Source organism: Rhincodon typus, chromosome 27 (genome assembly GCF_021869965.1).
Source record: "Rhincodon typus isolate 14 chromosome 27, sRhiTyp1.1, whole genome shotgun sequence".
In the NCBI taxonomy this organism is placed as follows: Eukaryota; Metazoa; Chordata; class Chondrichthyes; order Orectolobiformes; family Rhincodontidae; genus Rhincodon; species Rhincodon typus.
In genome coordinates, this window is record NC_063358.1 from 1528548 (window position 1) to 1551943 (window position 23396).

Here is a 23396-nt window from a genome sequence, read left to right on the forward strand (position 1 = left end):
CACACTGGGCCATGCCCATTCACACTGGGTCATGTCCATTCACACTGTGTCATGTCCATTCACACTGTGTCATGCCCATTCACACTGGATCATGTCCATTCACACTGGGCCATGTCCCTTCACACTGTGTCATGTCCATTCACACTGGGCCATGTCCATTCACACTGGGTCATGTCCATTCACACTGGGCCATATCCATTCACACTGGGTCATGTCCATTCACACTGGGCCATGTCCCTTCACACTGGGCCATGCCCATTCACACTGGGCCATGTCCCTTCACACTGGGCCATGCCCATTCACACTGGGCCATGTCCATTCACACTGGGCCATGCCTGGTATTGTCTTGATGCTTCAGCCAGAGTTTAAAGGATCTCAATGCTGCTGTACTGAGATGTTGTTTAACATAAACAGACAGACACAAGGACAGGCAGACACACAGACAGACAGATGGACATATAGGCAGATAGAGAGACAGACAGACAGCTGGTCATTGTGGATCTATCCAGTGGGTGGGGGGTGGGAGTCGGGAGGACATTTCCATTTGCCGAGACATCAAGCTAACCCCTACCACATGTACCAGCTGCCTGTGCGGCAAACACACCGTTTATTCACCAAAACGGCCACGTCTGAAAGGGGGCTGTGGCGAGTCCTGATCGCCATCAGGAGGCGTTGCTGCCAGTCAGTGAGCCCCAGCATGGTCAGTCACTAACACAGTCCACATACAATCCTCGGGTTTGGCCACAGTCAATCATCAGCTCACAGTCAGCTAATGTGCCACAGTCTGGGGAAGAGGGCAGCGGTCAGTGCTGTATGGGTCAGTAGCAGGCAGGGAGTGGGCAGCAGTCAGTGCTGTACGGTCAGTAGCAGGCAGGGAGTGGGCAGCGGTCAGTGCTGTACGGTCAGCAGCAGCACGCAGGGAGTGGGCAGCGGCCAGTGCTGTACGGTCAGTAACAGCAGGCAGGGAGTGGGCAGCGGTCAGTGCTGTGTGGGTCAGTAGCAGCGGTCTGGGGGAATAGTGTGTTGTCAGTCAGGGAGGTGCAGACACTGCAGGCAGGGGCCTGCTCCATTAGGCCTAGGAGCTGCTTGTCAATGTTAGTCGGAGGTTAGGAGCACTCACTGTGCTGGTGGTCTGTGCTTTGATCAGGGAGGAGGGTATGAGGAGGGCTGTAGGGGCAACTGGGGGAATCATTGCAAAAAGGGTGGGGCAGCCAGCGCTCTTGAAATGAGGTGTGTGTAACAGTTAGAGACAGGGTCTGCGACAGGCGAAGTGAAGTGTGTGTAACAGTGCGAGACAGAGCCTGTGACAGGCGAAGTGAGGTGTGTATAACAGTGAGAGACAGGGCCTGTGACAGGCGAAGTGAGGTGTGTGTAACAATGAGAGACAGGGCCTGCGACAGGCGAAGTGAGGTGTTTGTAACAGTGAGAGACAGGGCCTGCGACAGGCCAAGTGAAGTGTGTGTAACGGTTAGAGACAGGGCCTGCGACAGGCGAAGTGAAGTGTGTGTAATGGTTAGAGACAGGGCCTGCGACAGGCGAAGTGAAGTGTGTGTAACATTGAGAGACAGGGCCTGCGACAGGCGAAGTGAGGTGTGTGTAACAGTGAGAGACAGGGCCTGCGACAGGCAAAGTGAGGTGTGTGTAACAGTGAGAAACAGGGCCTGCGACAGGCGAAGTGAGGTATATGGAGGGGTAGGCAGCACACAATAGGAGGGCATGAGGCTGAGGACGGGGTAGTTATTGACAGTGATCATATCCTCAGGGGGAGGGGAGGGGATCAGGGTGAGCATCATTAAGGTGTAATAGAGCGGGCACGTAGGAAGTGAGGTTCGATGTAGTGAGTCTCCACATGGTGGGGGTGGGGGTGTGCATAAACAGTCTGACAGGGTAGAGTGAAGTCAAAGGGACATGGGAGGGGGTATCAGGCGTGGGGCCCAACACAAACACTTCGAGCGTGAACTTGTAACCTGCTCCTACATTCAAACTGCAATCATTTCATCATCCTTTTGCAATGCCGAGTGAATAAATGCAGGGTCCAAATCCTGGTGAAAGGCAATTTGCATCATGCCATTGGTGCTTGTAAGTTGAACATTGTCACCTCAATGATTCTGAAGTGAGCAGCGATGAGTTACAAAACTGTTGATTGCAAACCATTGGTGACCCCAACACTTGTGCCATTTCTAAGGAAGCTATTGGAGGTGGAGCTGAATACTTTGTTATCTGTGATGTACAGTTAATGATGGTGTCTCACTGAATGTAATGAGAAGGTAAATGGATGGTATGGGTCTGGGATGGCAAGGGCCCTCAGTCTGTTGGTTACTCGGTCAGTGTGGCACCTTCACCAAGATGGCGCCCAGACTGTCTTGCGTGGGGGTACAGCCAATCTCACTGTGTGTGGGGGATGCGTACAGTCTGTCTGTGTGTGTGGAATGGGTACAGTCTGTCTCACTGTGTGTGTGTGTGTGTGTGTGTGTGTGTGTGTGTGTGTGTGTGTGTGTGTGTGTGTGGGATGCGCTGTGTGTGTGTGGGATGGGTACAGTCTGTCTCACCGTGTGTGTTTGGGATGGGTACAGTCTGTCTCACTGTGTGTGTGTGGGATGGGTACTGTCTGTCTCACTGTGTGTATGTGGGATGGGTACAATCTGTCTCACTGTGTGTGTGTGGGATGGGTACAGTCTGTCTCACTGCGTGTGTGTGGGATGGGTACTGTCTGTCTCACTGTGTGTGTGTGGGATGGGTACAATCTGTCTCACTGTGTGTGTGTGGGATGGGTACTGTCTGTCTCACTTGCTGGGTGTGGCACCATGGACTGTGCCCTGTTTTGTACCTTCTGTTCCCAGTCCCTGGGGCTGCCTTCCTGAGAAGGGAAAGGTGAATGCAGAAGGAGCAGGACCGAGAGCCAGGCCAGGAGCAGCAGCAGCAAAGTGCTGGAGGGACTGAGGAATGCCCAGCTCAGGGACAGGGCAATGCTGCCAGACCCCTCGATGAGTGGGCTGTACGGGAAGACCAGAGCTATCCAGCCCCGACTCCACTTCCCGGGATGAGTGAGGTTCAGTGCTGACACACGCTCCATGTATCCCGGGATACGGTGATGAAACAGAAGCCGGATGATCGACCGGGATCAGAGAGCTGCAGGAGTTGGAAGTGATCCTTTCACAGGGGGCTGTGGAGGTGACAGTCCCTTTGCATGTTGATGTGACTGGCTCTTGTTAGGCAATGTTTGGTGAACTCTGTGTGGGATCTCTCTGTTGTGCTCCACAAATACAGCAGGACAGTGCCCGAATTCATCTGTGTGAGATCACACAGGGACATCTCTTTCCTTCACGACAGGGCCAGTGCTGCAGCCTGGGCAGGACGGTTCCTAAACAGAGCTGGCTTCCCCCAGGAGTATAATGCAGGGCTTGGAAAGGGTTTATAGACAGGATATAGCTAAGGACAGGTAAACTGTTTGGCCTGCTGATTAAACAGTGAGTAAGATTCGAGAATGGGGATGTATTTGTGAGGGAGAACCAGACTATGCCATGGGCAATGTGTAATTGCTGTGCCACAATGTTCTTGGTGATGGCCAATGGCAGATTGCCAGCATTTATTTGGTGAACAGCAACCTTTCAGAGACGCACTGATACCAGTGAGGCTGCTCTTTTGGTGAGTATACAAGTTGTTGTGGGAATGGCAGGTAGGGGAGATCAGGCTAGAGCCAGGCAAGGGAAGCAGGGTGGATAGTTAATGAGTGAGGTTGGTGAGATACAGTGAGAGATCTCACTTGACTACATGGACAGAAACCCTGCTGGAAACTGAACAAAACTGACACTTAGCGAAAAAAAAGTAAAGTTCAGCCTGTATTCTGATAGAAAGGCATTGACCGGAAACATTACCCCTTTTTCTCCACAAGCACCACCTGATCTGCTTGTTATTTCCATCTTTTTGTTTTGTTTTGCATAAAACAGCCTCAAATAGTTTTAGTCTGAGGACAGTTATCTCCCTGATATTCATTTCTTAATTCTATTTTACCTCAAATTTAAATTAAAAAGACTGCCTCCAAACAAATTAAGACAGTGTTCCTTTAAATCTGCAAAGATTTTGGTTAAATATAAAATTTCTTCACAGCTTAAATTATAGAGGAGAGAGAGAGGTTATTTGAAAGAATTATGCAAAGCATGAACTCATTTCTTCAGAAGTAACATGCTTCAACTACTAAAAATATTTCTCATAGTAGGTTCCTCTTTTGGGTTTTTTCGTGTGTTCTATGGGGTTACCCCAGTTCAGCATTCCTCAATTTTAGAGTTGGTGAGCATTGTTTTACCTTTCTTATCACTAACCCTCTCCATGTACCTGGTCTGGGGTTCAGCACTGATACATGCTGGCTCGCCTGTTCTGTCAGACTGGTTTGCTCAGTTGGGACATGGTTAATATGTGGTTCAGAATAACACCAACATTATAAATTCGATCCCTGTTCTGTGTTGTTAAACCTGGGACCTGCTTCTTTGCCCTGTAGCTGAGCCTGACGGCAATGCCAAATAATTCCTGAGGAAAACAGTCCAAAAACATCAGTTTTGGATGAAGCATCAGTAGACAATGAGCAAAGGTGATGTCTTTGTGTGGATGGAGTACGAATAGATTGATGAATAAACATCAAGAGGAATAGAAAAGTGAGAAAACCAACACACAATAAAAAAAAACCAAATAAATGATTGGGCTCATTTAATATCCAATTACATTTTAGTAAACCTGTGATTCAGCCTTTCAAAACAAAAGGACTGGACGTTATACATTGGAACCAAGACATGAGTTGTTTTATCTTAAGCCAATCACCTTGTTTTACTGTAAATTTGACATCAGTGTTGTGATCTGGCTACACTGTCAGATATTCACTTTTCAAAGAGGTTCTAGTCATTTGGATTCAACTGACCTAATTTCCAGATTATTTAGCACTGAGTTGGGTTATCAGTAAAAGAAAACTCCCATCAGCTTCTGGTGATGTCTAAAGGTTGTCTAAAGGACTAAAGGTTGAAAAATTATCTTCTCAAGCAATCCCACTTAAACAAATTCTTGAAAGAATGGATGGTGAGTGATGAAGTCCATTCCAGTTAAATAAATCACTGTTAATCCTTTCATCAGCTCCTCAAAAGATCTCTTTAGAGCTCTAACTTTTGCTTCAAACACAATATGAGGTTGTAACCAGGATCCTGCAATCAGAAAGTTGTAGCCAGAAGCAGGAGGAAAGGATATACAAGTTCAGTTTTCATAGATTCCATCACCTTTTTTAAAAATCCACTGCTGTTTTCTTTTCCAAAGGCACCAATTCCTTGCTCAAATACATTTCTAATTTTCTAATGGCACCAATTCCTTGCTCAAATACATTTCTATCCAAGTTGGCTATCCTTGTGGTACCTCAGTCAGTCACATGCTACAGGTGAGAGCCAAGGCTGTAACATTCAGAAGGTTATTCACTACAGCAGCATCCACAGACCAAATCAGGTTCCACAGAAGGGATCAATCAAAAACAACTGGACACCACCAAGAATCTTCTTCTCACTGATATGCATGGACACTGAGGGTCGTAATAATTCCCATAACAATTCCCCAGCTGGGACAGCAGAGGGTTGAAATAATCCATGAAGATTCCTAGTTATGGGGCTAAACTGTTCTCTTGGATCAACTCACTCTGCCATGGAGGCAACTTTGCTAATTAACAGATTTAATGTTTGAAAAATAGAAATACAAAATGGTACATCTAATAGTCCAGCAACTGTATATGAAAAGGGACAAATATCCATGGTTCCTTTGCTGATTTGAGCTTTAGATTAAAGAATGCAAAGCTCTATCTCTGGCAGATTCCTACTCAGCCCTGAACCAACAACAGTTCTTACAGAATGAGACTGTATATCTGAAATGATCCATGTGTTGCACTGAACTGCGATTTTCCCTATGTTCCCTGGTACCCTGTTTAAGTTAGTAATACCTGCTGGGCTGTTGCAAGCCTGGCAGTGTCTCCCTGCTCTCAAAGGATTATTCCTCCTCCTGAGCTGTGAATAAAGGTGAACTGGGGATTTATTCCCCTCACACATTCCAGCCAGCTTCAGATCCCTCACTTTTTCTCAATGCATCTATCCACCTAATAATTGAAGTAAACTTTGGCAATCAAATCAGGTTCCTCGATTAAATACACACACCATGACTTCTCAATCTCAGGGATCTGGAGAAGGACGATAGGCCTTAGGTTTACATCCATGAAATAAATGAAGCCACATCAGTGTCTCCATTAGCCGGTTAAACAACAAAATGATGTGGCCTGCTGGCTTCTGACAACCCATTGGCAGTCACATTTCCTTCTCATGGGACACCAATACAAAGAAGCAACTGTCCAAATAAGTGGACTGCTTTCTCCAGTATTCTTTGATTTTATGACTGAGTTAGTGATTAAGCAGACGCGAGAGAAAATGTTGGTAGGGTTATACTAATCCTGATTGTAGCAACTGCATCAAATTATCACTACGATCTGTCTTCTGAACGATAACACACTTTCTTCGTCCCTTTTTTCAAATTCACTCTCATCAGATTGAGGTGAAGGGGTTTTCTGATGGGCACCTCTTTCCTTATTTCTGGTTTCTCCTTCCCCGGTGAAGAAGTAATGTTGAGATCTTGACATAAGAGGGCAAAATGACACTCGATTAACCACACTGCAGGCCTTTACATTCTGCAGGTTTATATTCATCAGGCAGTTATAAATTACTTGGGGAATCACTCAGATGTCATTTCATGACAGTATTTAGTATGTCACTGGGAGAAGAGTTTCAAGGCTAAGTTGCAGCTGCAGAATACGCCTTCCTACACAACAGGCCTGGGAAGAGCTTACAGAAACAGGCTATTTGGTTTGTCTGGTCAATGGCTGTGTTTCTGATCTACACATGCTTTCTACACTCTAATTCATTAAACACAATTTCCCACGCACAAAGCCATATTGACAATCCCTAATCAGCCCTTGCCTTTCCAAATACATATAAATCCTGTCTCTCAGGATTACCTCCAACAATTTGCCCACCACTGACATCAGGCTCACTGGTCTATAGCTCCCTGTCTTTCCTTTACCACCTTTCTTAAATAGTGACACCACGTTAGCCAACCTTCAATCCCTCAGCACCTTACCTGTGGCTATCGATGATACAAATATCTCAGCAAGGGGCCCAGCAATCACTGCCTTTGTGCGTGGGAAATCCTGTTTAATGAATTTGATTGGGTTTTCCAAAGAAGTAACAAAGAGGATTGATAAGGGCAGAGCGGTAGACGTGATCTATATGGACTTGGAGGCGTGGCTCAGGTACAGGCAGCTGGGATCAAGGGAATCCCTGGAGGTATGTAAGGGATCCAGGAGTTTACTGAAGAAGGAAATCAGGAGGGCGAAAAGGGGACACAAGGTAGCTTTGGCTGAGAAGATTAAGGTGAATCCAAAGAGATTCTTTAAATATATTAAAGGAAAAAGAATAACTAGAGGGAGAATAGTACCCTTCAAGAACCAAAGTGGACATGTATGTGTGGAACTGCAAGAGATGGGCGAGGTCCTCAATGAATATTTCTCCTGTGTGTTTACCGTGGAGAAAGACATGAAGACTTGGGAACTTGGGGATGTTAGTGGCGATATCTTGGGGAGAGTCCATATCACAATAGAGGAGCTGTTGGAAGTATTAGAATGTATGAAGGTGGATAAATCTCCTTGTCCTGATCAGATATATCCAAGAACCCTGCAAAAGGCTGGAGAAGAAATTGCGGGGGGCCTGGCTGATATATTTGCATCATTGCTAGCCACGGATGAAGTTCCGGAAGACTGGATGGTAGTGAATATTGTGCCCTTATTCAAGAAGGGCTGCAAAGAAAAACATGGAATTATAGACCAGTAAGCTTAACATCTGTGGTGGGTAAGTTACTTGATAAGATTCTGAGAGATAAGCTATACATGCATTTGGAAAGACAGGGTTTGATTAGGAGTAGTCAGCATGGCTTTGTGTGTGGGACATCATGCCCCACATATTTGTTAAAGTTCTTTGATGAAGTGACCAGGAAGGTTGAGGAGGGCAGGGCAGTAGACATAGTCTACATGGATTTCCACAAGGCCTTTGATAAGGTTCCACATGGTAGGCTGCTCTGGAAGGTTTGATCACATGGAATCCAGGGAGACTTGGCAAATTAGATACACATTTGGCTTGATGGTAGGAAGCAGAGAGTAATAGTGGAAGGACATTTTTCAGACTGGAGGCCTGTGACTAATGGTGTGCCTCAGGGGTCGGTGTTGGGCCCATTGCTGTTTGTTATCTAGATCAATGATTTGGATGAGAATGTACAAGGCATGATTAGTAAGTTTGCGCATGACACTAAAATAGGTAGTATTGTGGACATTGAGGAAGGTTATCAGAAATTGCAGCAGGATCTTGATCAGCTGGGGAAATGGGCTGAGAAACGGCAAATGGAGTTTAATATAGATAAGTGTGAGGTGTTGTATTTAAGAAAGTCAAATCAAGGTAGAAGTTTTATGGTGAATGGTAGGGCCTTAAGGAGTGTCGTGGAACAGGGACCTTGGAGTGTAGTGGGACCTTGGAGTTCTGGTGTAAAGTTCGCTGAAAGTGGAGTCACAGGTAGACAGGGCAGTGAAGAAGGCATTTGGCACACTGACCTTCATCAATCAGTGCATTGAGTACAGAAGTTGGGAAATTTTGTTGCAGTTGTAGGCTGTTCAACAAGGTTAGATCACATGGAATAGAGGGGGCACTAGATATTTGAATACATAACTAGCTCGAAGGTAGAAGACAGAGGGTGGTGGTGGAGGGTTGCTTTTCAGTCTGGAGGCCTGTGACCAGTGGTGTTCCACAAGAATCGGTGCTGGCCCCACTGCTTTTTGTCATTTATATAAATGATTTGGATGTGAACGTAGGAGGTATGATTAGTAAGTTTGCAGATGACGCCAAAATTGGAGACGTAGTAGACAGCAAAGAAGGTTACCTCAGAGTACAACGGGATCTTGATGAGGTGGGCCAACGGGCCGAGGAGTGGCCAATGGAGTTAATTTAGATAAATGTGAGGTACTGCATTTTGGAAAGGCAGATCAGGGCAGGACTTATACACTTAATGGTAAAGTCCTGGAGAATGTTGCTGAACAAAGAGATCTTAAGAGTGCAGGTTCATAGTTCCTTGAAAGTAGAGTTGCAGGTAGTCAAGGTAGTGAAGAAGGCATTTGGTATTCTTGCCTTTATTGCTCAGTATATTGAGTATAGGTGTTGGGAAGCCATGTGGCGGCTGCACAAGATATTGGTTAGACCATTATTGGAATGCTGCATTCAATTCTGGTTTCCCCACTATAGGAAGGATGTTGTGAAACTTGAAAGGGTTCAGAAAAGATTTACAAGGATGTTTACAGGATTGGAGGGTTTGAGTTATAGGGAATAAATTGGGGCTATTTTCCCTGGAATTTCAGATGCTGAGGGGTGACCTTGTAGAGGTTTATTAAATCATGAAGAGCATGGATAGAGTAAATAGCCAAGGTCTTTTCCCTGGGGTGGGGGAGTCCAAAACTAGAGGGCATAGTTTTAAGGTGAGAGGGGAAAGATTTAAAAGGGACCTAAGGGGCAACTTTTTCACACAGAGGGTGGTGCGTGTATGGAATGAGTTGCCAGAGAAAGTGGTGGAGGCTGGTACAATTAAAACATTTAAAAGGCATCTGGATGGGTATATGAATAGGAAGGGTTTAAACAGATATGGGCCAAATGCTGGCCAATGGGACTAGATTTATTTTGGGATATCTGGTCGCCATGGATGAGTTGGAGCGAAGGGTCTGTTTCCGTGCTGTACAGCTCAATAACTTGATGACTCGATGACATCAATGACATCACTTTCCCTTGTGCACTTGAGGCAGGGAAGTGGCCTGGACTGCCAGACAGGGTTCTCCATACCCACTGAATACCAATTCTATGGCAACACCATTTGCATTCCCATCGCTACCACAACTTTTCAAATTTCTCCAACAATTCTACCTACCGCCAAAGCACTACAACTTATATTCATCCACAACACAGTAAAGTGTCCCTAAGGCATGTCATAAAACAAAAGAAAGGTGACACATCTGAACCACATTTGAAGATCATAGGGTAAAACTGATCTAAGGGTATGGGGAAGAAAGCAGGAGCAGAGGGCTGAGTGGGGTGACCAGCCGGGATTATATTGAATGGCTGAACAGAGTTGAAGGGCTGAATGGCCTACTCCTGCTCCTGTTTTCTCAGTTCTAAGCTTCCTTGGACAAAAGTTTGGTGAAATGTTGGATTTTAGTCGCAGGAGGAAGTTGGTGCATATTGCCAGGGAAGGAACCAAGAGCAAAGGCAATGTGCCAAACCTAGCCATCCACAAAGGTATGGAGGTGAAGTGCTGGAACTAGCTGCTAATGAATGAAGATGGTCCATTGGTGCAGGCAGGACAGGGGGAAGGTCCCAGGGTGGGGAGATTGTACAGGCCAATGTTTACAATCGATTGAGGAGAAGGAGAATGATGTCTGGACTGTTGCTATGAATGAGACATTGATGATCTCTGATTTGGAACCCTGTCATGCATCAGGAATGGAAGAGGGACTGCATATTGGAATTTGTAAAACACAAAGAGAAGCTGCTCCCTATTCACGCCAGTGTGGATGTTTGTCTCTGTGCAATAATCTCAAAATATGAAGATTGCCCAAGCCATTCCTATCTTAGTATCCTGCCCAGGTGCACCATCGACAGCTGCTGCCAAAGGTGCCAAGTGTCAGGCACTATCCCTGAGCAGGAAACAAAATCCTCAGAGGGAACAGCCCCACTTCCCTGCTCTACACCAGCACCTGCTCAGAGACCACTGCCTTGCTGTAGAACTGCAGCTCAGAACAAGGGCTGTTGTTCACAGATTGGTGAGCGGGCATCACAGTCACACCTGCAGCTGGCAGAGACTGGCACAGAACAAGCCTCTCAATGTCAGAGGGGAATGAGAAGCTGGCTCCCAGACAGATGACCCAACCTCGGCAGTCACTTGTAATGTAGCAGATACAGGGCAAAGTCTACAAAGATGTGGGTCCTCTCTTGGGACTGTCAACTTCCCAATAAACAACCACAGGAAGGACCATCCAGAAGGAGGAAACAGCTGGAGAGCTCTGCCAGATTGGTCTTGGCTTTGGTAACTGCTGCAGGATGGGCCCAGGTGGGCAGTGGTTCTCACTGTATCTATGCTCAGGTTCAGTCCTAGGAGCACGAGCACATATTTGAGCCACTTCTTCAGACGCTTGACTCTATCACCATGCAGCCAGTGTGCCAGTTCCTGTAAAGCCTCTTGGGCCCTTGGGAGGGCAGGAGCATGGGAGAGTCATGTCTGCTCCCCGGTACCTTGCCCATGTCTGTAATTGATAGAGTGACCAGCTGGACCTCGATTGAGTGCCAGACCTGCCTGTTACCAACTGCCCCAGCTATCCAGGTACCTCGATGGCAGCATGAGAACAGGTCATGACTCCATGTACCATCAAGAAACATGGATTGCTGTGAAGCCTATGGGTATTTGTATCTGGCATTAGTAGTCACTTTAAAGGCAGTGAATTAAACATACCAGCAGCAAACACCTTCCTGTCACTGAATGCTCGGTGGGCAGCCTGCAGTAATTCTGATGTGAAAAGGTTTTAGACTCACTGTCACCTTCAATGCCACTGGTATGGGTTGGATGCAATCTCTGGAGTAAGAGTGTCACCCAGGGATGTTACAGTGGCTCTCAGTCCTCCCTCGCAGTTATCTGCAGGTGTATTATGCACCCCCTGCATGCATGTCTGGCAGGATACAGCCTCCAGCTGCTTCTCTGTGGTTGCTGCTGTGTGCTCTCTGCGGCTTGTCTTCTGCATCCTGTGGTTCTTGCAGCAGTTCGCCTGGCCTCCTCCCTCCCCTTTTCACTGGCAAAGATATCTCCAGCAGAATGAACTGTGATCAGTACTGGACTCAGCAGCAATGCTGCAAGGAGGGTGTCTTCCACCTTCTACCCAGCTGCAGGCAGATCAACACCCCAGGCACTGATTCCTTCAGTTCAAAAATTTGCCACTGTCAACCGCTTCTCTCAAGGCAAGTATAAACTCACCTCTTATCTTTATATCCTCACTTACAAACAGGGGAGGTGAGGGCCTGGTGGTGCCTTTACTCCACAGATCCTGGTAATACTCTGGGGAGCTGGGTTCAAATCCCACTGAGGCAGATGGCAAATAAGATATCTGGAATTAAAAGCTTCATAGTGACCATGAAGCTATTGTTGGGGTAAAACCCATTGATCAGGCATACATGTGACTCCAGGCCCATTAGGAATGAGCACTGGCTGAGTTAGGGGTGCTCAAATTCTATGAATGAATTTTTTAAATGTACAATATGAAATCCTCATGTGTTTTATGTGCAGGTAACACATTATCGAGGATGTGTCACAGTCAACTGGACTATTAATAAAATTAGTCATAGAGTCATACAACATGGAAATTGACCCTTCGATCTAAACAGTCCATGCCGACTACATTCCCAAACTAACCTAGTCCCATTTGCTTGCATTTGGTCCATAACCCTGCAAAGCTTTCCTATTCATGTATTTGTCTAAATGTCTTTTAAATGTTCTAACCGTGCCTGCGTCCACCACTTCCTCTGGTAGTTCATTCCACGTACAAACCACTCTCCGTGTAAAAAATACTTCAATGGTTGTTAATCACTTATTTGAAAGTGGCAGTCAGACCCCAACCCCAGGGTCTAACTGCCCAATATGTCATTGCCAACTAGTGTGATATTGGCCTGACAACATCACATCAGTATCACTCAGCCACGGAATACATTTTGGGGACTATTAGCATTGTTTTGGTAGTACAGACTTAATGGGTTGAAGGGCCTCTTCTGAACTTCATGATTCTATGATTTTATCAATAAAGGTCTAGGAACAAACTGAATCATCTTTCTGAAATGATTGCCTGATTGCTGCTGAGTTTGTGGCCTGTGTATGACACAGACAGCAAGCTGCAGCTGTATTTGTTTTTGCTGTTTCTCTCCGCGTAGACAGTGGATCAGGCAGTTTGGACTAAACTGAGAGCTGCAACCATGAGCTGCTAATCATTTCGCTTGTGTTGTCTTGGAGTGGGTGACAGGTTCGTGCTCACCCAAGGGAGGAATATGTAACACCGAGTGCAAGTCAGAGCATGAAACCTGAGGAGTTTATGATGAGAGTGGGAGGTTGTGCTTTAGGATTGAGCAAAGTCTAAATAAAAACTGACCAAGCTGGTGAAAAACCTGATGTTTGGTTCAGGGCTCTATCCTTATGTTAGGGGGATCAAATTCAGCTCTAACTCAAATTTAGTCAAAATTTATCTCAATCCTCAGTGTAAAGGTTGGAGTAGGGAGGTTACTAAGAGGGTGGGAATGGGGATTGGGGAATGGCAGGGGAAAGAGGGCTGATATTTCTAGATGGAGCAGCAGTTTTCAAAGGGCAGCATATATCTCTGAAGTATGAAAATGACTGCTGTTTCACATTGACCTAAAACTTGCTCTTTAGTGTAGCACAGAATCTTAAAGTACAAATTAATTTACCCTGAACAATACAATCACAGGAGGAGAAATTGAGGAAAATTGAAATTAATCGTTTTTATTTGTGTTTACATTGCCTGTAATTTAACAATTGCTGAATACCCAGCTGGTAAACTGACCCATTTTAAACAATGAGAGGATTAGTATTTGACATAGAGAGAATTGATGTTTATTTGTTTGTATGTTCAGACTACATTTTGTTTTCAAGTTTATCATTAGGAGACAGAAACAACAGCAGATTAATTGAGTCAACACCCAGAAGATTAATCTTGTCAGAATGTTTTCTCAACTATTTTCTTCATTTTAGAATTCCAGCTGTTCTTCTATATGCTTTCAAGAACGAGATGTATTGTTACAATCCATTACTAAATTACAAATCCAGTTCATGCCATTGTTTTGATATTATTTATTAATTTTCTTGACTGGGTTTAGCCACAAATATTCACAATCTCATCTGAATTGGATTGCAGGAGTCACACAGCCAGACACTGTGAATTGGATAAATTAACATCAGTGTGGATCCAGTCATTACCCATGCATCTTGAGCAACCACGGGATATATTCCATCTATTTATGTTAATCGTGGTCACACAGTGTTCGTTTCAGTAAACCTCCCTCCCCCATGATCAACGCTACTTGATATTGAAAACAAATGGCTGGTAATCAGAATTCTTCGTTTGCGATTTGACTTTTTTTTTAAAAAAGTCATCATCTCAAACTGCTTTTAATCGAAAAGCATCTTTATTGACGATCCACTCACACCAGCTCCCACAAGAATGAGTGGAAATGAAAGGAACATAGTTTATTTTTTAATGAACCACTCTTCAACCTCACGGGGCATGTCCAGTGGGTGTTTAAACAAGAATAAAAAGATGTGCAACCTCTTGGAGCATCCAGATTTATCCCATCCCCAAAAAGTGCTAAATCTTGCTGTCATTCTAGGGTCATAGTGTCAGAGTCACAGAGATCTACAGCACTGACAAAGGTCCTTCAGCCCATCGTGTCTGCGCCAGTCAATAACCACCATCTAACGAATCTAATCCTATTTTCCAGCACTTGGCCCTTAGCTTTGTGTGCCTTAGCATCATAAGTGCAGATCTAAACACTTCTTCAATATTATGGAAGTTTCTGCCTCTCCCACCCTTGCAGGCAGTGAATTCCAAATTCCCACCAGCCTCTGGGTGAAAAGGTTTTTCTTCACATCCCCTGGACTCCTCTGTCCCTTACCTTAAACCAATGCCCCCTGGTCATTGAACCATCCATCAAGGGGAAATGTTTTTTTCCTGTCTACACTATCTATGTTGCTCATAATTGTATCCATCTCAATCATGGCTCCACTCAATCTCCTCTCCTCTAAGGAAAGCAACCACAGCCTATCTAATAAGTGAAACTCTCCAGCCCACGCAATATCTCAGTAAATCTCCTTTCTACAGATGCCAAAAGTACTATTTTACCTCCCAAGAGGATGTTTTTATTTTCTTAAGCAGTGAATAGGGATTTTTGGCAGGATATTAAGCCTCACAGAAAATATCACAGCCAAAACCAAACCTTTTCGGCCATACCCTCTACATAAATCCACTTATGAAAAAGACTGCAAGGTATTGGCCCATTCTGTTTATAGCAGCATAACACAAACCCACCATCAGCTGGAACCTACAACACAGCTCCCAACTACTGCAATAACTACAGCCCTTTAAATTCTGCACCACCCTTCTCTGGTAATATATCTCTCATTCTATTTACAGTCACAATAGTCTCACAGCTAATAACAGCATGAGATGTTTTTTGAGAAAAGTTGATAGGTTACACTGCTGTTAATTCAGTCAAAGGAGTAAATTGCCGCTCTGGCCTCTTGTACTAGATTGCTGTACTAGATTTGTATAATTTATTTGTTTGTTAACAGAAAAAAGACTCATTTTTGTTATTTACCAAACATGTAAATTTCATAAATTGTTCAAAGCACTAATGGGTTAACCTGGGTATTAGTCAGCCCTGGGAATACAGGCTGATCTGTGTATCAAATAGAAAAGACACTGAAATCAATGTCACATCCTTACAACACCTTGTATTTACTTAGCACCTTAATCATATACTCAAGTATTTCAAGGTCCTTCATACAGGTCTTCACCTGTTGAAGGCGCAGTGCTCTGAGAGCTTGTGATTTCAAACAAACCTGTTGGACTATAACCTGATGTCGTGTGACTTCTCACTTTGTCCACCCCAGTCCAACACCTGCACCTCCACTTCACAGGGGCAACTACCAACATTTTACAGTGAGCCAAATAAGGTGACTGACTCCTTGGCAATGATTTGTTTCAAAGCCCAGTTTATTTCCTTGTGTTGCTCAGTGTCATATCTTACTTTGCAATGTTCCCATGAAACAAGTTTCATTATGTTAAAGACTCTGTATATGTTGTTGTTCCTCACCTTCTGAAATTGGATGGAGAGTTCTGAAGAAACAGCTGAAATATTAACTTTTGTTTCTCAACAAATTTGTCAGATTGGCTAACATTCCAATTAGTTTTCTTTTATTTTAAAATTCTCAGCCTTGTTGCTTTCAAATCCTTCTGTGACCTCTCTTCTTGTCTCTGAAATCTCCAGCCCTATATCCCGTGAGATCGCCGTGTTCCTTTAAGTCCAGCCTCTTGTGTCTCCACCCGTTTCAATCTTTCCACTGCTCTGCCTTCAGCTGCCTTGGTCCTTAACTTTGGGACTGTGTCTCTAAACCTTTCCCCCGCTACTGCTTTAAAATGCTCCTGAAAGCCTATGTAGAAATACAAATCTTTCATCTCCTGGACTGATGTCTCTTTACATTACCCAATACCAAATTATGTTTTATAACAATTCCTTTCTTTAATTTCTTGTGGGATGTGGGCGTCGCTGACTGGCCCGCATTTCTTGCCCATCCCTAGTTGCTCTTGAGAAGGTGGTGGTGAATTGCCTTCGTGAACCGCTGCAGTCCACATGCTGTAGGTAGATCCCAATGCCCTAAGAGAGGGAATTCCAGAATTTTGACCCAGTGACACAGAAGGAACTGCTATATTTTCAAGTCAGCATGGTGAATGGCTTGGAGGGGAACTTGAAGGTGTGGTGTTCCCATGTATCTGCTGCCCTTGTCTTTCTAGATGGAAGAGGTCATGGGTTTGGAAGGTGCTGCCTGAGGATCTTTAGTGAATTTTTGCAGTAGATAGTACAGCCTGCTGCTACTGAGCATCGATGGTGAAGGATGTGGATGCTTGTGGGCGTGGTGCCAACCTAGTGGGCTGCTTTGTCCTTGATGGTTTCCAGTTTCTGAGTGCTGTTGGGGCTACACCCATCCAGGCAAGTGGGGAGTATTCCATCACATCCTGACTTGTGCCTTGCAGATGCTGGACAGGCTTTGGAGAGTCAGGAGATAAGTTAATCACAGCAGTATTCTTCACCTCTTGTAACCTGCTCTTGTAATCACTATGTCTAAACAGCAAGCCCAGATGAGTTTCTAGTCAATGGTAACCCCATTAGTGATGGTAACAGCATTCAATATCAAGGGATGGTGGTTAGATTGTCTCTTATTGGAGATGGACATTGCCTGGCATTTGTGTGGCATCAATGTTTCTTGCCACTTGTCACTCCAAGCCTTGATCTTGTCAAGGTCTTGTTACATTTGGATATGGAGTGCCACTGTCAGACTGTATTTAACTTCATGCTCAACCTTTTCAAAACAATACCAGGGATTGACAGCTCACATGGACAGCAAGGCTGCCTAAAGCACACAGTGATCCAAAGAACCATCTCAAGATGCTTTACTACTTTAAATTGTGCTATGGAAATGCAAGTTGTTGTTATCCATCAAACAGTAAGATGAGCAAATTTCTGATGTGAGAAACAGTTTATCATCATATTTAATTTACCCCTTCCCCCTCCTCTGCTCAGCTTGTGATGCCCCTGAGGTTGACTGGCCTGTCAACACTCCCTCTGAACATCACCTGGGCTGGGTGTCTGCTGGGGACTGCCAGCACCTTTAGCCCAGTATTAAACGGTACCTTCAGGAGAGAGGGGAACTAAAAACTTCAATTAAAAACAATCAATTTACTCTACAATTCTTCCCAACCTCCAAGAAAGATGCTCAAGAGAGAACTGTATGAAAAATGAACACACTTTGTCTACATTAACTGAGAATGACATTTAGAACCTATTAATTAAACAAGAACACCAATGTCTTGGAACCTCAAGACAGCGTCAGTAAAATTAATATTGCCCAGTCATTTTACCAGAGGCAATTGTGCTAAAGATTGTTTGAAATTTCAAAATCACGTTGATCATCCTGGATAGTTCTGTCAGCCCTCGCTTTCCAACACAATGATAGATTTATATTGTACAGAATGACAGAACGCATTGCTATTATTTTCTATTAATACTATTGTCAGTGCATATTTGGTTTTTTTTATTGTTTTAATACTCCATTATATAAAGCCCTGATGTAAGAAGATCCAAATCATCTGACTTCAAACAAAACATTCGTACGGGGTAACGTGGTTGGGATATTTTGGTAGATAAATCCATTGGATTTAATGAACAAAGACAGACTCTACAGCCTGGGGCAACAACAAAGAGACAGAAACAGTCAGATCACTGTGTGCTTTAGGCAGCCTTGCTGTCCATGTGAGCTGTCAATCCCTGGTATTGGTTTGAAAAGGTTGAGCAGAAAGTAGAATGTGGTCTGACAGTGGTAGTAAAGTATGTCTGTGGTTCCTAAAAATGTGGATTTCTCTTTAAGTCTCAAAAAAAACTACCTATTTAATGAATTCTTTTTAAATAGGATCCAACCCTGCAAATGTAAAGGGGAGAGTAAAATTTCATTGATACTGTCCAGTCTCACTGTCTGATGGCACAGAGGGCAACTGTAGTGTCCATCAGGTCTCAAGACAGACAAAATATCATCAACTGAACTAAACACTGAATAAACTGGAGAAGACTTCCTGAAATAGAATACTTTCATGTTCTCTCACAATTAGAATAGAAAGGAGTAGCCACATTAAACAAATAAATTGCCTTTTTAGCCTTAATTTTAAGTTCTCATTCATGCAACTCAATTTCCTTAACACATCTTTTTAGTTTTTCTTTCTGCTAATTTTTTTATTTTATTTATTTAAATTTTCGTTCTTGTTTCTCTTGGAACGCACATAGACACTCTTTTCAGAGTTGTCCATTCTGTTTGGATGCATTCAGGGTCTGGAGTTCAACATCACTCAGTTAAACATTTGTATGTGCTACTGTCAGTACTTTATGACTGAAGTCTTCAAGGAAAGGGTTTTAATATATACATTTCTAAATGAATCTGTGATTTTTCAACCAGGTTATGTGTAATATCCTGTGGATTAATGTTTCATTCCTGGAGACTTATGTAATCCTGAAGAAATGGCAACATTTATGTTCTGGCAAAAGTCATTATCCATGTTGAATTTTGATGTTATCAGCAGCCTTTTGGCTTTTTTTTGTTTATTCATCCACAATATGTGGCAGTTTCTGGCTAGTCCAGCATTTATTGACCATCCGTAATTGCCCAGAGGGCAGTTAAGAGTCAACCACATTGCTGTGGGTCTGGAGTCACATGTAAGCCAGACCAGGTAAGGATGGCATTTCCCTTCCCTAAAGGACATTCGTAAATTAGATGGGTTTTCCCCAATAATCAACAATGAATTCACAGTCATCATTGGACCCTTAATTCCAGATTTCTATTGAATTCAAATTCCACCATCTGCCGTGGCTGGATTTGAACCAGGGTCCCTAGAAGGTTTCCTGGATCACTGGATTAATAGTCTACTCATTAAACCACTAGGTCATCGCCAACCCCAATCCAATTCTCAGTCAATATCCAAATATAGATCCAAAGAGCCCCAGTAATGAGGGTTTAGAATCAGGACTTTGCAACAAATTCATCTCTCCCAGTTCAGAAACAGAGCAGTTCAAGGTAGAATATGCATCAAACATCAGCTCATCATGGATAAACTAGATTATCCAGAGTTTCTGGAGGCATTTAGCTTAAATTTTAAAAACAATGAGGAAGAGACTAGTTTACACAAAAAGTAATTGCTTTTTGGGATAAGAAAGAAGGAATAATGTTGTAACATTGCAATGATTTCTGGTGGAAGAAAGATCTTCCCAATTTTTCTTAAAATAGTAAAAAGGTAACAAATAAAATCCAACATGTAGCCAGAGGCAGTTTTTATTTATCTGTAAGAGCATGAAAGTATTCTTAGGGGCCCCATCCTTTCCTTCGTTTACTTGCTGTATGACATCTGACATCACTCAATATTGAGACAAGTTCACTGGCTCTTAACTTGGGGCGAATTTAGATTTGATTCTTTTCATGCTTTTTCTGGGAAAATGGAATTTGGGATTTTTGCCAAATACTGAACAGAGAGGAACAGATCTATCAGCTCTTCAAATCTGGCCTGGATTTGATAGGAAGTCATTTGCAAATCCTCAACACAGACTACACTCACAGATTATCACTATGGGCAATTCTATTAGAAATGATCAGATTAACAAGGTCACTGGATTATTAAAACACATTATATTTCAATTCAGTTAATAATACGATGCATTCCTCTGCTCAATCAACATTGCTTGATGTAAAATAAGTCTGAAATCGTGTATTGCAGGGTATCAAGGTGGATTTGCACTTTGCAGACAGGAATGGAAAGCAATCATTAAATCAAACCCACAGATATGATAGAGAAGAGAATCCTCCCCAGAGTTTGAATACTGTGAAGGGATACTTTTGGAATTGATGGAATATTGTATTTTTACTGTGTTTCAAAATCTTTCACATTGTGTTATTTGTAAATAAGTTAGTATGTTCTATTGTATGTTTTTTTCTTTTTGCATAATAAACTTCTGTTTTACTGTTAAAGCCAAGTCTGCATCATTGTCTGTTTGTGTTTTAGCGAAAGACCATCGCATTAAATCAAGATCATATCATTTATCAAGCCAGGGTTTCAATCTGGAGTTGACTTGCCCAGTAATCATTTCAGCTGAGATCATAACATCATACTTTCACAAAGGAACAAAGGAAGTTCTGATCCATTCTGAGGTATGGTTTGAATGAAATCCCACTCACTCATTCCACCAAGGAGAATAGACACTCGTTGGTATACTTCTCAGTCTCAGAATGGAATTTGAAACACAATTTGATGGCTGAGAGATGTAACTGTTCTGATGACCAACCAGCCACACTGCACTTGCCACATTTGGTGGACTCTGAGTCGTTACAAAGATGAGCAATTGCAATAAAACCGGGGAAAGGACGGCCAAGTGAGTGGGCAGTGACACGGAATATCCCAGTGACATAAATCTCTTAGCGACATTTCTCTCAACACTTAAACAAACTAATCATCCATCTCATTTGCTGCTGAATGGAAATTCATTGATTAGATGCAATATTTGCTTTACATTTCAAAAACTATTTTGTTAATTATGAAGTTATTAGTGATGGCTCAAGTTCATATTACTGCACAAGTCCTTTCTTTCCTTAGGAGATCCTGTTTGATGGTGTTTCTGGTATAATGATTATTGTCGAGCCAATGATTTGAAACCTCATGAACCTCAAATCTTGTCACAGCTGAACAAAAGTGCATGAAACAAATAAATTTGCAAGATTGCAGGTATAGTCCAAACTGTATTGCAATAATATCAACCAATGCATATGCTTGCAGGATACATCAAAGTCCATGGAATCTATTGGAGCATTTGTACTCTGACAGCCTTGGTACAAACCACAACATTCTGCACAACCTGTATCTTTCATTTAAGAAAAAAGGTATTGCAAACTAAATTGCAACATGCTCAGGAAGAACCACCCACATTGATTTGATACTTGCATTCTGCATATGTTCATGCAGCACAGTTTATTCAAAATGCGTCACATGCACCGGCTAACAGACTTAATGTTACCAATCTGCTTTCAACACAGACATTTATTTCCTTGAGCTGGTTTAGTCACATACAGGGTCCCAGCACCTCACAAACTGACTCCAGTTTCATCGACCTGTCTGGTAGCGGGGTCCAGAGTTTTAACAACAGACTTCAGAATTCACATTACTTGATTCGCTCAGAACTTGGATTGAGTTATCAGCAAATAAAGAAAGGATCGAACTGAATCATTAATTTCATTCTATAGTCAAGGGAACATTGTGTGCAACAGTTGTGATAAAATTAAGTTAGTTCAAGCAAAAATAAAACATAAATAGATGCAACGATACAAAAATAATACATTTTTTCTTGTACCCCACCACAAGTGGGTGACGCTAAGGAAAGAGAAGGGAGCAGATAGTGACCCATGCAGCACCTACATCTGGAGCTGCTTAGATTATAGGGTCCACAGTGTGGGCACAAGCTCTGGCTGAGAACTCACTGCCCCTCATTGGATGGGGACAAAATATAGGAAACCATTTCAGACATTAGACTTTGCATCTCCAAATAGGCAATGCACTCAGTGTTATTTAAGGTTCAGAGCATTGATTATATTTTGGGATTTGGTTTTCAAAACAAAGGCAGATGGGTCAACTCTGTGAAGGCCATTTTCTTTTCAAACAGATCGGAAAGATACTTGGACCTTGACTTATCTCATTTAAACTCTTTCCTGGATGGAGTATATTGAACCTGTGGCAATTCCAGACATTCAGTCAGTTACTAAATGTCTCAAACTTCACTGAAGAGAACATCAAATCTGCTTTAACTGCTTCAGCTGACAGGATAAGAGAGAAATCTGGTGCTTGTTTTAGATCTCTGGTATGGAGATGTGTAACCTTCACTGCAAACAAGGAGTGTGAAAGCAACATTCCCCAGAGAACATAATGCCTCTCTTTAGAGACCTTCAGAATTTATAACATTCTTAAAATTAAATGTTAGGTTATCATTCCAAGTATTATCTGTTATGATGTTCTCTGTGTACTGAATAAAATAAAACCAAACTGTTTGATAGATTTGACTATTGATTATCAATTATTGCTGGGATTGTCAATTGATTCTCTGTTCGCCAGAGATGAATGGCACACAGAGTGACCCAAGCTCAATATTCAACTCTCACTCACTCAATCCTCCCTCTCAGCTGAGGTGTTCAGGCCAAGCCTTCGGCCAGAACATCAGAACTAGGAGCAAGAGTAGGCCATTCAGGCCCTTGAGCCTTCCACCATTCAATAAGATCATGGTTGGTCTCATCTCGGCAATAACTCCACTTTCCTGCTCGCTGTCCATAATCCTTCACACATCAAGAAAAGCATAAGGCTCACTCAAGCTAGCTCAGATCAGATAGAAGCCAACATAAATAACTGCATAAAACTGAAAGAACTGGAAATCAGAAACAAAAACAGAAATTGGAGGAAGAGCTCAACAAGTCTGGCAGCATCTGTAGAAAGAAATCAGAGTCAATGTTTCAGGTCCAGAATTTCCAGTTCTGAGGAAGGGTCACTGGATCTGAAACATTAACTCTGATTTCCCTCCATAAACAACTGCAATTCTGGCTCTGGTAGAGTTTGCCTGATATGCAAATGGCTGGTGTTCAAAAGTGTGACATTTGGGGCTGCTTCAAATGCATAGGATTATATCAGATATAATGTTCAGAAACAGACCATTAAGCCCAACCAGTCTATACTTGTGTTCAGACCCTATTCAAGCCTCGTCCCATCCCTTCTAACAAAACTCCATGGGCATATCCCCTTTCCCTTCTCTTGCACATGCTTATCTAGCTTCCCCTTCTAACGAAACTCCATGGACATATCCCCTTTCCCTTCTCTTGCACATGCTTATCTAGCTTCCCCTTCTAAC